At 34.2% G+C, this 12997-nt stretch overlaps 1 long non-coding RNA gene and 1 pseudogene across 1 annotated transcript; one reads left to right on the top strand and one right to left on the bottom strand.

The window, feature by feature from the left end:
• Nucleotides 1-393: 393 nt before the first annotated feature.
• LOC149060442 (uncharacterized) lies at nucleotides 394-3881 on the bottom strand (annotated as a pseudogene).
• Nucleotides 3882-11458: 7577 nt separating this feature from the next.
• Nucleotides 11459-12263, top strand: LOC149060441 (uncharacterized). The gene is made up of 4 exons (XR_016189694.1): nucleotides 11459-11522; nucleotides 11602-11700; nucleotides 11792-12036; nucleotides 12172-12263. It is a non-coding gene; the product is annotated as an uncharacterized LOC149060441 (long non-coding RNA).
• The last annotated feature ends 734 nt before the right edge of the window (nucleotides 12264-12997 follow it).

The raw sequence follows: 12997 nt of genomic DNA, 5'->3' as shown, positions 1-12997 counted from the left end.
TTGCTATTATGGTTTCCGTACGTGGTGCCACCTGGATTGGCTCTTCATTGGTTTGCGTGACTCTCGAAGCTTGATAGTCAATAATAAGTCCGTTGTCAACCAGAAAAGGTTTGCCAAAAATACCCTCATGAGGCACTGGAAAATCGTCCCGAATGACTTGGAAGTTCGTTGGTTGCACCTTTGTTCCAAATTGCACGTCCAAAGTTACGGACCCAAGAGTGTGGACTAGATACTCATTTATTCCCTTCAGTTGGTAAAACTGGGTTTCGTCGACAAATACCTCGTCAAGTAGGCTAGACAATTTTATCATGTTTAGATCACTTCCGGTGTCCAGTAGAAAGTGTGCACTACCCTGAACGCATTGTGGTATTTGTAAAGAGACATGATTCTCCACTAATTTTGCTTCGAAAAGGAGAACCCCTGCAGGTTGAGAGTGGCTGTCTTGATTTGTCCCACCGGGCGTCCGCCACTGGGGCCCGGTGTTGATTCGTTTCCCGATGCCGATGCTTGCTTTTCCTGTTCTTTCTTCGCATTAACATATTTTCGTTTTCGACATTCTTCCAATGTATGATTTGGTTTTTTACAGTACCGACATGTAATTGTTTTCACATCGCGTAGTTCAGTTTTTCCTTTCTGATGTGACTCTTTATACCGAATTTTCTCTGCTTCTGACGCACGACATTGTCGAGCTTGGTGGTTTGTTCGTCCGCATAGGAAACACGCGCCACTTGACTTGCTGTGAGATGCCGTCGGATGATTTTGATTCGATTTGTATTTATTATCCACTTTCTGGTGAATGTTATTTTTACGCATTTCCTTTTGTGATAAGCGTGACGTTTCCTCCTCGATTGCGATCTGAACAGCTTCGTTTAAATCGTTCGGCTTTCTAGCCTTGACTATTATCCTAGTGTCGTAAGGCAGGCCCTCTGTGAACGCAGTCAGGATCTGCATCGCTGTTATTTTTGATATATCATCTGGGTTATCTAGTCTACCCGTAGATATTGATGTTTCCAGAATTTCGTAAAATAATTGTTCTGCTCTATCCGCGTATTATTGTATCGTTTCTCCGTATGCTAATCTGAACATCGATAATTTCGTGTGTAAGTGTGATAAAGTGAATTTTTTTTCAATCATTGAGTTTAATATTGTTTTCAAGTCTTCATATTTCTTAATGTCTTTATATCGTATTGCACGATATGCCTTACCAGTGAGTCTTGTTGTAATTCCTTTAACAAAATTCTCTCTTTCACTCGGGTCAATATTTTGTAGTGCAAAATCGCAGGAATTTTGGAACGCATGATTTGAATCTGAACTTTCCCCGTCGAACATTGGGATTAATTTTAGTGCTTGTTCTATAGACATGTGTTTAGACATTTTGACTACTTGATTTGACGTCGGTTTTCTATTTGATCGGAGTACTTGTGTTGACTGCTCGATTGCAATATCTACGTTACCGATTCATGGACGGATCCCCGTAATACATTTCCCCGTTAGACATTTCCCCGTTACCGTTTCCCCGTCCAGCGATTTTCCCCGTTGGGAATTTCTCCGTCAAAAGAAGGATATATATAAAATATAACAAATAAAGATAGTATAAATGTCTATATAGCTTATATTGCACCTTGTACGGACAAATTAACTTAGATATATATTTATTCTTATAGGTTTTATCAAATATAAATTACCTATAAAGATATTGGCACGTTATCGATGTACGATATCAATCGAAAAGATATTAAACGGATCCGGTATGCATTAGTAAAACTAACAAATTGAAATAGTTTAACAGTGTCTCGATAACTGTCGCGTCGTTATATTATTTTCGTTATACGCCGTCACATTCGTAATACGTACATTAGATTTTTTCAGTAAACCTATTTTTTTTATTATTATTTTAAAATGACTTACGTAAAAAGTACCAAAGGAAAAAATTTATTAGTACATTCGGAATATATTTTTGAAAAGGACTATACGAAAAATGAAAAAACATATTGGAAATGCATCAAATATAATATGTACAAGTGTCGTGGACGGGCACATACAGTAAATGATGAAGTTATTCTGCATAAAAACACTCACAACCACACACCCAACATAACAGAAATTAGTACTAAAACTATTATTAACGAGTTGAAAAAGACAGCATCCAGTCAAGTAACTTCAACTCCTCATCAAATAGTTACTAATACTATTTCTACTATATCATCTCAAGCAATTTCTGGCGCTTTACCTTCAGTAGCCACAATGAAGAAAACGATCCAAAGACTAAGGCGTTGTAAAAATGCACCTCCCGTAAATCCGTCAACGTTATCAGAAATAACTATTATTGACCCGTATACATTCAAATTAAACAATAAACCCTTCCTCCTCTATGATAGTGGTTCTGATGATATCAATCGAATATTATTGTTTTCAACTGAAGAAAATTTAAAAATATTATCTGACCAGTGTCATTGGTTTATTGATGGTACATTTAAGTCATCCCCACAACTCTTTATTCAGCTTCTTACAATCCATGCAATAAAATACGACACAGTATTACCGTTAGTGTTTGCACTTGTGCCAAATAAAACACGTGATAGTTATACTAAGATAATAAAAGAACTTCTAAATTTGGAAAAAAATTTACGGCCAGCAAGTGTTATGGTTGATTTTGAACAAGTGCTTTTAGGTGCAATTACAGACGTTTTCAAGGACACCCGAATTAAAGGCTGCTTTTTTCATTTTGGGCAATGTATATGGAGAAAAATACAGTGTATCCCTGAAATACGAGAAAAATATATTTCAAATGCTGACTTTGCCTTAAATGTAAAACAGGTAATGGCTTTAGCATTTGTACCGATACCTGACGTCGAAGAAAAATTTGACGAATTAATGTCCCAAAGTTTTTTTGTAGAAAATGAAGAACTATTGTTTCCATTGACAGACTACTTTGAAGATACATGGATCAGCAGACCAAATAGACGTAGAACTCGACGCCCACCTACATTTAGTTTAGCACTGTGGAATCAATACGACGCAACACTTGCAGATTTGCCAAAAACAAACAACTCCGTCGAAGGTTGGCACAGAGCATTTTCGTCATTGTTAGGTGCATCTCATCCAACAATATGGCGATTGATAGACACAATAAAAAAAGAACAAGGGTCAACGGAAGCAAAAATCATTCAATTAATAGCAGGGCAAGAACAGGTAGCTAAAAAGAAATAATATACGAAGACAACTACACGGATTAAAAAAATTGTAAATTCTTACCATGAACGTAATATCAATGAATATTTAATTGGCATTGCTCATAATTTACAAATATAATATTTAACAACATCTTACAAATTATTTTATGTGCCTGTAATAGCGTATACCAGTAGCATTAATTTGTATTATTATAATTATTGCTCAAAATTTACAAATAAGGTATTAATTTTTATTATTATTATTATACAATATTTTACAAATTACGGGGACGGGGAAATGTTCGATGGTGAAATGGTGACGGGGAAGTGACCCGTTACCACGTTACCTAGTGTCGCTTGAACTTCGTGTAAAATAGTGTTCGATTGTTGTATGCTTTTTAAAGTCTGTCGTTGATTCGGATTCTGTGAATGGGTTGATGGATGCTCAGAATTATTTGGATGCTCTGGTTTAGTTGGATGCTCTGATTTGCAAAGATGCTCTGTACCTGCTAGATGTTCTGAACTAATTTGACTTCGTAATGGATACCTAGATGTACCTACACTCTCCCCTGTTGGATCTAAACAGTCCCTTTCCCTATTTAAAACTTTGTGTGGTATGTATAATTCCCCACTAGAGGTATCACTAGCCGGACTAGATAAATCTATTAAATCTGAATTATCACTATCGCTTTCCCCCGGATTCGACATGCATTAATAAGAGACAAGAGTACAACCAGCGACCGAACTCTCCTTGTAAATGTGCACGCAGCGCTGTCTCGTAGAATGATGTGGTAACGTGTTGTCCCGGCGGCGGTGATGACGTCGACGACGAAGACGACCGAACTCTCCTCGTCAGTGCTACTACGTATCGGCGGCGGCAACGACGCGTATAATACGAATATTATGTGTGACAATTATGACAACACTTACGAGTGTTTGTTCCGATTCCTTGATATTGAAATTAAATTTCGACGACGATAGCTTACGTCGATTCGTTAGTGATCTCTAAAATTGCACTGCCGTAGAATAAAGTACAACAGTTGTTCTCTTTTGGATATCCCACCGCTGCCACCAAACGATGTGTGCTAACGCCGTATTATCGTTGGAATCAGGAATTAATGATTTATAAATAAAAACACTAGTTAAATTACTTCACGTACACTAATTTTATTATTTCTACTCAAACTTATAACTAAGATTTTCTGTCTACACAATGGAGGTCTGTCTAACTCGAGTCCGTACTCCGACTGCCGACACGGCCCCGTCCGTGGGAACCGTACGGGTCCTTGCACGGCGAATTCGCTGACCAACGCACTTCCCACAGTCACGTAGGCCATTGCGTTATCCAGCGAACGCACATATCGCATACAGGGTGTCTAGTATATACAGGGTACAACAATATAACTGGAGCAATAATTGAATCTACTATTCCAGTTATGACCCTAAATCCTTAAAAGTACAAAAAATGCAAAAAAAGCAAAATAAAAACTATAAATTTGGACTCGTATATGACCAAATCACATTTTGTGCTTGAAAAGTTATGTCCTGTAAATCCTAAAAAAAAATGCAAAATCCTATACTATCCTAGCCCTAATAATATATATACTTATCATGATAAAACAATTATAAATTTAACAAATATATTGTTTGAATGACATAACATTATTATGATGACAAATTTAAATATTGTTAAAGTTTAATGAGACAGAATTGTCAATGAAGTTCAAGATTTTTTTTTCAGTGCAGGAATCAAGGTAAGAGAGTCACATTATAACCTTTCATTCCTATTCCCGCAAGCCATTCCAAGAATAGAAAAATAAAATTCACAATTATTACGCGTACCACACAGTACGGTAATAAAAATTAACGAGATCAACGCGACTATAAGTTGAACTCGTGCGCAACAGCGCGAATCGATAAGCAAGGCAGACAATAGTTTAATTAGCCAATTATCAGATTATCTGCGAATGGGCGTAGCCCGTTTCGCCCAAAAATGACCGTACCCGTTTCGCCCGGGTACCCGTTTTGCCCAAATTTTGTTTTTATATGATTCCCGTTTCGCCCAGAGTAGTTTAGACCAATTTAAAATTAAGTTGGCAATAGTTCAGTCAAATACTTGAGTATCATTTAGCGTTATCCAGAAAACACCACTTTGTTTTCCAAAAATTATACACACGTCGTTTTTTTTTTTTTTCACAAAAGTTTAACACATTAAAAATTTAGTCCACACAACATTTATAAATACTTATCATTAAAAAATCAAATTAACGTCATAAAAATTTACACATATCTTATACAAAATATCGATTTTAATCGTTCAAAATATAATTATTAATACCACCTAAAGTTTATTTTTAAAATTATTACACATGTTTTTTATGAATTCATAACGAGTAATTTCATTTGAGCGGTACCTCGTTATTTGTTTCTGATTGTGTACTTTCCTTTTAATTATATTCGCATCTTTTGATATCTTTGGTACTTTAACGCTATTGATTTTGATATACGTATCAGTTTGAACCAAGTTTTTCACAACATTTAACCAACTTAATATAGATGGAGAATTAGAATAAAAATAGTCATTGAAGAACGAATGAAACGACTCGCACGCATTCGTCGTAAGCAGAATACTCGCTGAATTACATGCCCATAAACAAGGAAATGTACTATCCTCGGAAATATAATTGTTTACTAAATAATCACAATATTTGGTGACTCTATCATCAGTTGGGCATTCTGGCATCAAATCTTCCACAAAACAATCAGATACTTCTTCGGTGTCCAAATATAATAAACCAAAAGTGTATTTAATCCATTTGTCAATGTCCGAATTTGTTTTATATTCTGTTGCTAAACCATGCTGCTGAATATTTCTATACCACGCCTGTGTTAGATGAAAACGACATCCAACCCTCTTTGACAGAGGCCATATTTAATTAACAGCTGAGTGTATAGCCACTTCAAAGTCAATAGTTATATGTTTAGGTGAAAAATTTAAATTCATTTCTTTACATTTATCAATAATTGCGTTAAGCGTATATAAGTATGTTTCATACTTTTTATCGGGAAGTAGACAAAAAATTAATGGTATATAATGTCCATTTTGAAAACCATGGATGGTAAACATTTGCGTAAAAAATCGCGCACAATATTGAAAAGTTCCATCCATATAAATAGTGTCTACTGTATTTAAAAATATTAAATTAGTCGTACAAGAAAAAATAATAACATTTTTTTCTTGATTATTTATTAAAAGAAAGGGTTCATTTTTTGAGGTTACAGTTTCAGATGTATTTAAAGCCATGTGTGCTTCAATTATATTACTTGGCAACACAGGAAGAACTTTACGTCTACTTCTATATATTACTTTTCTAATTGTATTAAAATCGTTTGATGTTAGGCCATCAGCAAGTTGAGAGTTCTGTGCTAATTCTTTTAAAATCATTTTTTTTGGTTGTATAAAAAGTTCTTCCGAAGCTTTTCGTTTACAAGTTGTACTCACTATTTGCCGGTTTATATCTGAATCATTGCATGGTATATGATTGTGGCGATCTTGATCAGATAATAAAATATTTTCTTCATTTACAACTTTAGAACCAAAAGTATATAACGTAGCAGAACACGAACGTTTTACACACCGCCAACGAACCTCACTTGTATTTACGTAATTTGAACCAAAATTGTATTTATAATAATTAAACATTACCATATCTTTGTCTCTTTTACTTTTTAAAAACACAGCCATTTTAGTAAAATTCGTTATATGTTTACACGTCGACGTTGCATATACGCACTACGCTGGTAATCTTTTTTGTTCATTACTTTTATAAGTTTTAAGTATGTAATTTGTTTTATGGTTAGGTACCTTTTTAAATTAGATAAGATAAGCTACGGTAATGATGCAGCACATTGATAAATTCGCTTTTAAGATTTTGATCGATTTCAATTCGATAACGACTGGATTATTGCTATAAGTATTATAACGTTCCCTAAAATATACCAAATATTTGACTGAACTATTGCCAACTTAATTTTAAATTGGTCTAAACTACTCTGGGCGAAACGGAAATCATATAAAAATAAAATTTGGGCAAAACGGGTACCCGGGCGAAACGGGTACGGTCATTTTTGGGCGAAATGGGTCCCGCCCCTGCGAATATGGCAGATGACTTACCTGCGCTATCGACACGGAGGGGTACATTAAAAGGCCGTATCACGAAATTCATAAAATTTCTACAAGATGTCGCCACAGATGGAGACGCATCGCAAATTCGAATACGTAAAGAAAAAATTGAAGAATGTTGGGATGAGTTTCAAAATATACAGTCCGCTATAATAGAAGTCGAAATCACCAATGAAGCAGCTACCGCGGCAGAAGAATACTATCAATTTGAATTCGAAGATTTGTATTTCCAAGCTATTGCAAACAAGAGATCCTTAAGTTTGTGGCTAGTGCCTTACAGCTACGGTCCGTGTATTAGCGCAGTTGGCTAGTTACGGGCCGCAGGAGTTCAGGTAGAGCTAATCTTACCCGGGTCGCCATAGGGGCCACCAGCACCGTGCCCGGGGACACGTACCCATTTGAGTCAGGTCAGCTTGCGCCTTAGGGTTCCTTTCTCCCACTTGGGTGGAGTGGTTTGTTACTATCGTAGCGCTGGTCCCACAACCATCGCGTTTCAGCCGAGGTAGGCTCCTCAACCTTGAGGGGCACCGCCACCAGACCGGCGAACCGGTCTAGCAGTGATGGGGCTCCCCTCTCCCGCGGTACCGACTGGGTTTTAAGTTGACATCGGTGGGTCAACTCGGGATGTAGCATCCCTCCCACTATTCTGGTTACCCAAACCGGCTAGTGGTGGGCCTATTGTGTTCCACACGGTCCCCATCAACCGAGTGGAACTAGGGTATTCGGAGTACAGGATGATAGGCTCCTAATGTACCCGTCAGCATACCCTTGCTATCCTTTTAGTCGCCTCTTACAATCAAGCAGGATAAAACTGATGTAGAATTCTTTCTCCCCAACAACAGGGATAGATGTAGGTCCTTCTTAATGTTGGTCTTCTTCAGCCTTTGCTTTTGCTTGTAAAGTGTCCTTTGCGTATTTACGGAATTTGTTGTAAATCTTTTTTGTCTTGATGAGCACTTATGGGTCGCAGGGCCATTGTTCCCCTTCTTCTTCTACTGCTCGTTTGAGATATTCCCTGGGTTCGGCGTTTATGATGCAGTTGTAAATTGCATGCTCTGGGTTATCAGGTCCTTGTTGGCATTTACAGTCCGGGGAACTTTTGAGGCCCAACTGATGTAGTTTGGCCGCAAAGTTCCCATGTCCAATGAGGTATTGCGTAACATAGTAGTCAAGCTCCAACGGAATGCTTAACCTAAACTCTATGTTCGGTATTATCCTGTATGTCCAACTGGCTTTGGTTGAACTGGTCCATCTCTCCTGCCAGATGGAAATTATCTCGGTTTTTAAAGCCTCCTGGTCCTCTTGCGTGGTGACTCCTCTTTTGGTCTCCTGTCTGGTTCCCTCCCAGAGTATCTGTAGGTCTAGGGGCAACAGCCCCGTTATTACCTTCAGTTGCGGATGTTCTGTAGGCCCCTGCGACCGCCAGTAGTGGTATGCGTTGCCCTCTTGCTGTTTTTGCTATGGCTGTTTTACCGCAGCTAGTCATCCAGATTGAGGCTCCATATGTGGTTCTGGGTACATATATCACTTTGTACAATAGTAGGGCTGCAATAAATTTAGCCCCCCATTCTGTGCCAATGGTGCTTCTTAGTCTACAGAATTCTGCTGTTTGTTAGTGGATGACGCTTTCAATCTGTGTCTTGTATTTGAAATCCTTATCTATGAAGATACCAAGGTATTTGACGGAGTCAACCGTTTTAATCCTGTCTTCGCCGAATTGTATGTAAAACCCTGGAGCAAGTCCTCCCTTGAGAGGCATGGCCATTGATTTTGCCGACGAGAATTTTAGGCCATATCTTCCTGCCCACTGTATGTCCAATAAATGTTGTTCTGTCCTTTCCATTATCTCAATTCGTGTGCTTCCCGCCACCAGGGCAACGATATCATCTGCGTATGCTACCCTGTGGGCATACTCCTCTCCGTCGTTCTTTAATATTTGGTTGGCTACGATGTTCCAAAGAGATGGTCCGAAGCCCGATCCTTGCGGGCATCCTTTTGTCAATGTTGTAACAACCGTTGTCTGATTTGATGTTATGCTTGCTCTTCTGTTTGCGAGGTAGCTCATCGTGATGTTGATCGTAGCACGTGAGGCACCCATTTCTGTCATGTCCTCAATCAACGGCTTCCATTTGACGTTGTCAAACGCACCGCTGATGTCAAGGAAGACTCCCATGACTATTTTTAATCTACATTGGACCTATTGTGCTTAAAAATATTCTATCGCAGGAATGTTACAATCATTTTCATTCATTAAATATAGCTATGATAATTTTACTTAGTCCTGATCTTCAATATTTAGTTAAATATGCACAAAAACTTCTGCATTATTTTGTTAAAACTTTTGATAAGATTTATGGAAGTAATTATGTTTCACATAATATACACGGATTTTTTCATATAGTTGATGACTATAATATCTTTGGTCCCTTGCATAATTGCAGTTGTTTTCCTTTTGAAAATTTTATGAAGGAACTTAAATCCATGGTACGTAAACACGAAAAACCACTGCAGCAGGTTGTACATAGATTTATGGAAAAAAAAAGTCTTCTCTAAAATCTCATCAAATCAATCACATAATAAACCAGTATTGATGAATCAGCATAGAGATGGACCACTTTTGGAATCCTTAAATGAACCTCAATAATCCAAAATAATCTTTGATTTATTTACTATTAACACAAAACAAATTCGGGACAGTTATATTTCTAACTTCTTGTGGAAAAGTCGTACAGTGTCTTAATATTGCATACTACTTGGGTGAAGCTGTTATTGTATGTCGAGAGTTTTTGAAAAAACTACCAGCTTATGATAGTCCTATAAGTTCTGAAAAATTAAATATTTATCTACTAAGTGATCTTTCAAATGACAAAATCATTGTAAAAATATGTCAAATAAAAAAAAAATGATGTTAATTGATTATAATAAAAAATTATTAGCTCTTCCAATATTACATTCAGATTTATGACATACATCTAATTCTATTTTAAGGTATTCAAATTGATTTATTTTAGTAGATAGCGAGGTAGATAGTATTATAATAATATTCTGTAGTGTTCTATTAGATTTTTACAAGGTGTTTATTTTTATTAATTATAATACAAATATAATAAATTGTAATTTGTTATTATATTATATTGTGCATAATTGCAGATTATCTTTAAAAAGTGAAAATAATCTTATCAGAATGTACATTGTTGTTCATTTTGAAGATGAAAATTTGGTAGAAGCTGTACCAAAAGTTTGGTATAAAAATGGGAAATGTGTCTGGCCTAGTAAGTCCCTCGAAGCTAGAAAATTAATCGAAATTAAATCAGTACCAAGCAGCTTTGAATACAAAAAGTATAAAGCTAGAATATTGAGCAATGATATATGTAAGTTGAATTTAATGTGAATTATTATTTTTTTCATAAATAACAATAATGTTTTATTTAAAGTGACTTTGACTGAAGCTAGGAAAAAAGCGTCAAAAGCATCTCTTACATCAGATTTATCATCTGCTGCTGAAGATGGATGCATAAAAAAAAAATAAAACCAAAAATAATATTTCACTATCTCCACCACATTTTGTAGATGAAGGTAAAATACAAAGCTCGATACAAAGTATACAGTAAAATCTTGACTTATATAGTTGTATAAAGTTTGTTAATAATATAAGTTTTTTATGTATGTATTTTAGTTTCTAATGATGATGACACAGGCAATTACACCGGAGACGATGATTCTGATATCGATAAGACATATGAGCCTGTTTCTGCCTTATTAAGTAAGAATATAATGATAACAATTTAATTGGCCTAACCATATTTTAAAATTCTTGAAATAAAAAAATAAAAATATTAAAAACTGAAATATTATAGAAAAAAGGGGGCGAATATGCTTATTGAATACCTCTATGCTTAAAAATATACAATTTAATTAATTTTTATTAGATACATCTTCTGAAATTGACCATGATGAATTTAGAAATGTTGAATTTGTGGCTAAAAGTCCAGGTAAATTTATAAAAAAATAATATTAGAAAACAGTTTTATCTTATACCTTCCAACTTTCTTTATATAATTATTTAATAGGAACTTTACAAGTTAATGCAGAACTGTAGGAATTTGAATCAACAAATGTCATTAACACTGTGCATTTACCGTCCCATTCCAAGAGATTATCTTCAAGTAATGAACATAAAAAATATTTTATTTGTTCATAATACTTACTGTATATATATTACATTTAAATAATACTTATTAATAGTTTCAAGTGAATTTAAATGTCAATCTGAGATGAATAACCAATCTATTGAAGGTGCATCAGAAAACAAAATTGTACTTAATCATTTAAAACTTATGACAGGTGAATATAATGTATTATAAGTAGTATATTTAATATATATAATATAAATTTGATTAAAATAATTGCATTATGTGGTTATTTTGTATTTTAGAAACACAAAATACAATGTTCAGAACAATCCTAAATATGAAACACACCATGAATGAGATGTCATTAAAGCTGGGTTGATTAGAAAACATGCAAACAGAATTTCATGAAAACATCAACAAATATAGTCAAATTAGTGCATTATGCGATGGAGATATAGAATTTATTTCTAATTTTCCTTTACACAATGAAGAACAATTACAAGAGTTTGAAACAAAATTATGTGATTGTGTATATAAACAAAAACTAGTAAGTGTTGTATAATAATAAATTATATTTATATTATATTTGTTTATTTGATTATTATTTCATGTATGATATGTTGATTAAAATATTTATTTTTAAATGCATTGCTGTAGCTAATATTATATTTTTGTTAAATAGGTTGATGATTTAGTACGTCTTGTAGCATCAAATATAGGTGATACTGTAAGACTCATACTTAATAAATTATTCCATAATAATTTGTTATCCAGTTATTCGTATGTGGGGCAAAAAGGAAAAAAAACGTTTAAAGGTTTAAAATCTAATAACTTAGTTTTTGGTAAGTTTGTACATTGTTTTCTGAAAGATAAAAAATAAATTATACTTATAAAAATCATAATTAATTCTAAATGTTTATACTTTGCTTTTACATACTTAATTTAACAAATTATATGTAAAAGGGAGAATTCAATATTGTGTTATATGATTTTTTTTTAAAAATATAAATGTAAAAAAAAGTATGTAAGTTGAGGCATGATAATATAACAAAAGGTATTTCCATTTATTTTTTAGAAGTTATCAGGAAAATTCCAAGGTTTAAAAATGCTTCTGACCAAGAGATAAAATCCCCACTGTGTCAATTTCTTGCTGGAGCAAATTTTGTCAACGTAAGAAACTTTTAAAAGATGCTTTTTCACTAAATTCTGATACAGATAATAATAACTTAAATATCACTATATAATAATAAGTATGATTATTTTTTTATTCTATATCCTATATTTAGATTTTTTTTAAATAAAATAAGGTTCTTATTTGATTAATTTTAATTAGGTATATAATATTTTAAATAGATGATTTTAATATCACTGAATAGGTACTATTATTTTTTTTTTTTTTTTTTTTTGTATTTTAATAATGTATGGGTTTTTTGTCATAAATTAAAGGTACCTAATTAATTTTGATTGTATTTTGAAAAATAATGCATTTATTATTTGTATTTCTACTA

This window comes from Diuraphis noxia, unplaced genomic scaffold (genome assembly GCF_037042655.1).
Source record: "Diuraphis noxia isolate RWA-SAM2 unplaced genomic scaffold, SU_Dnox_SAM2 contig0001, whole genome shotgun sequence".
NCBI classification, from domain to species: domain Eukaryota; kingdom Metazoa; phylum Arthropoda; class Insecta; order Hemiptera; family Aphididae; genus Diuraphis; species Diuraphis noxia.
The sequence above is the reverse complement of the archived record's forward strand: the minus strand, read 5'-3'. Positions and strand labels throughout refer to the sequence as shown.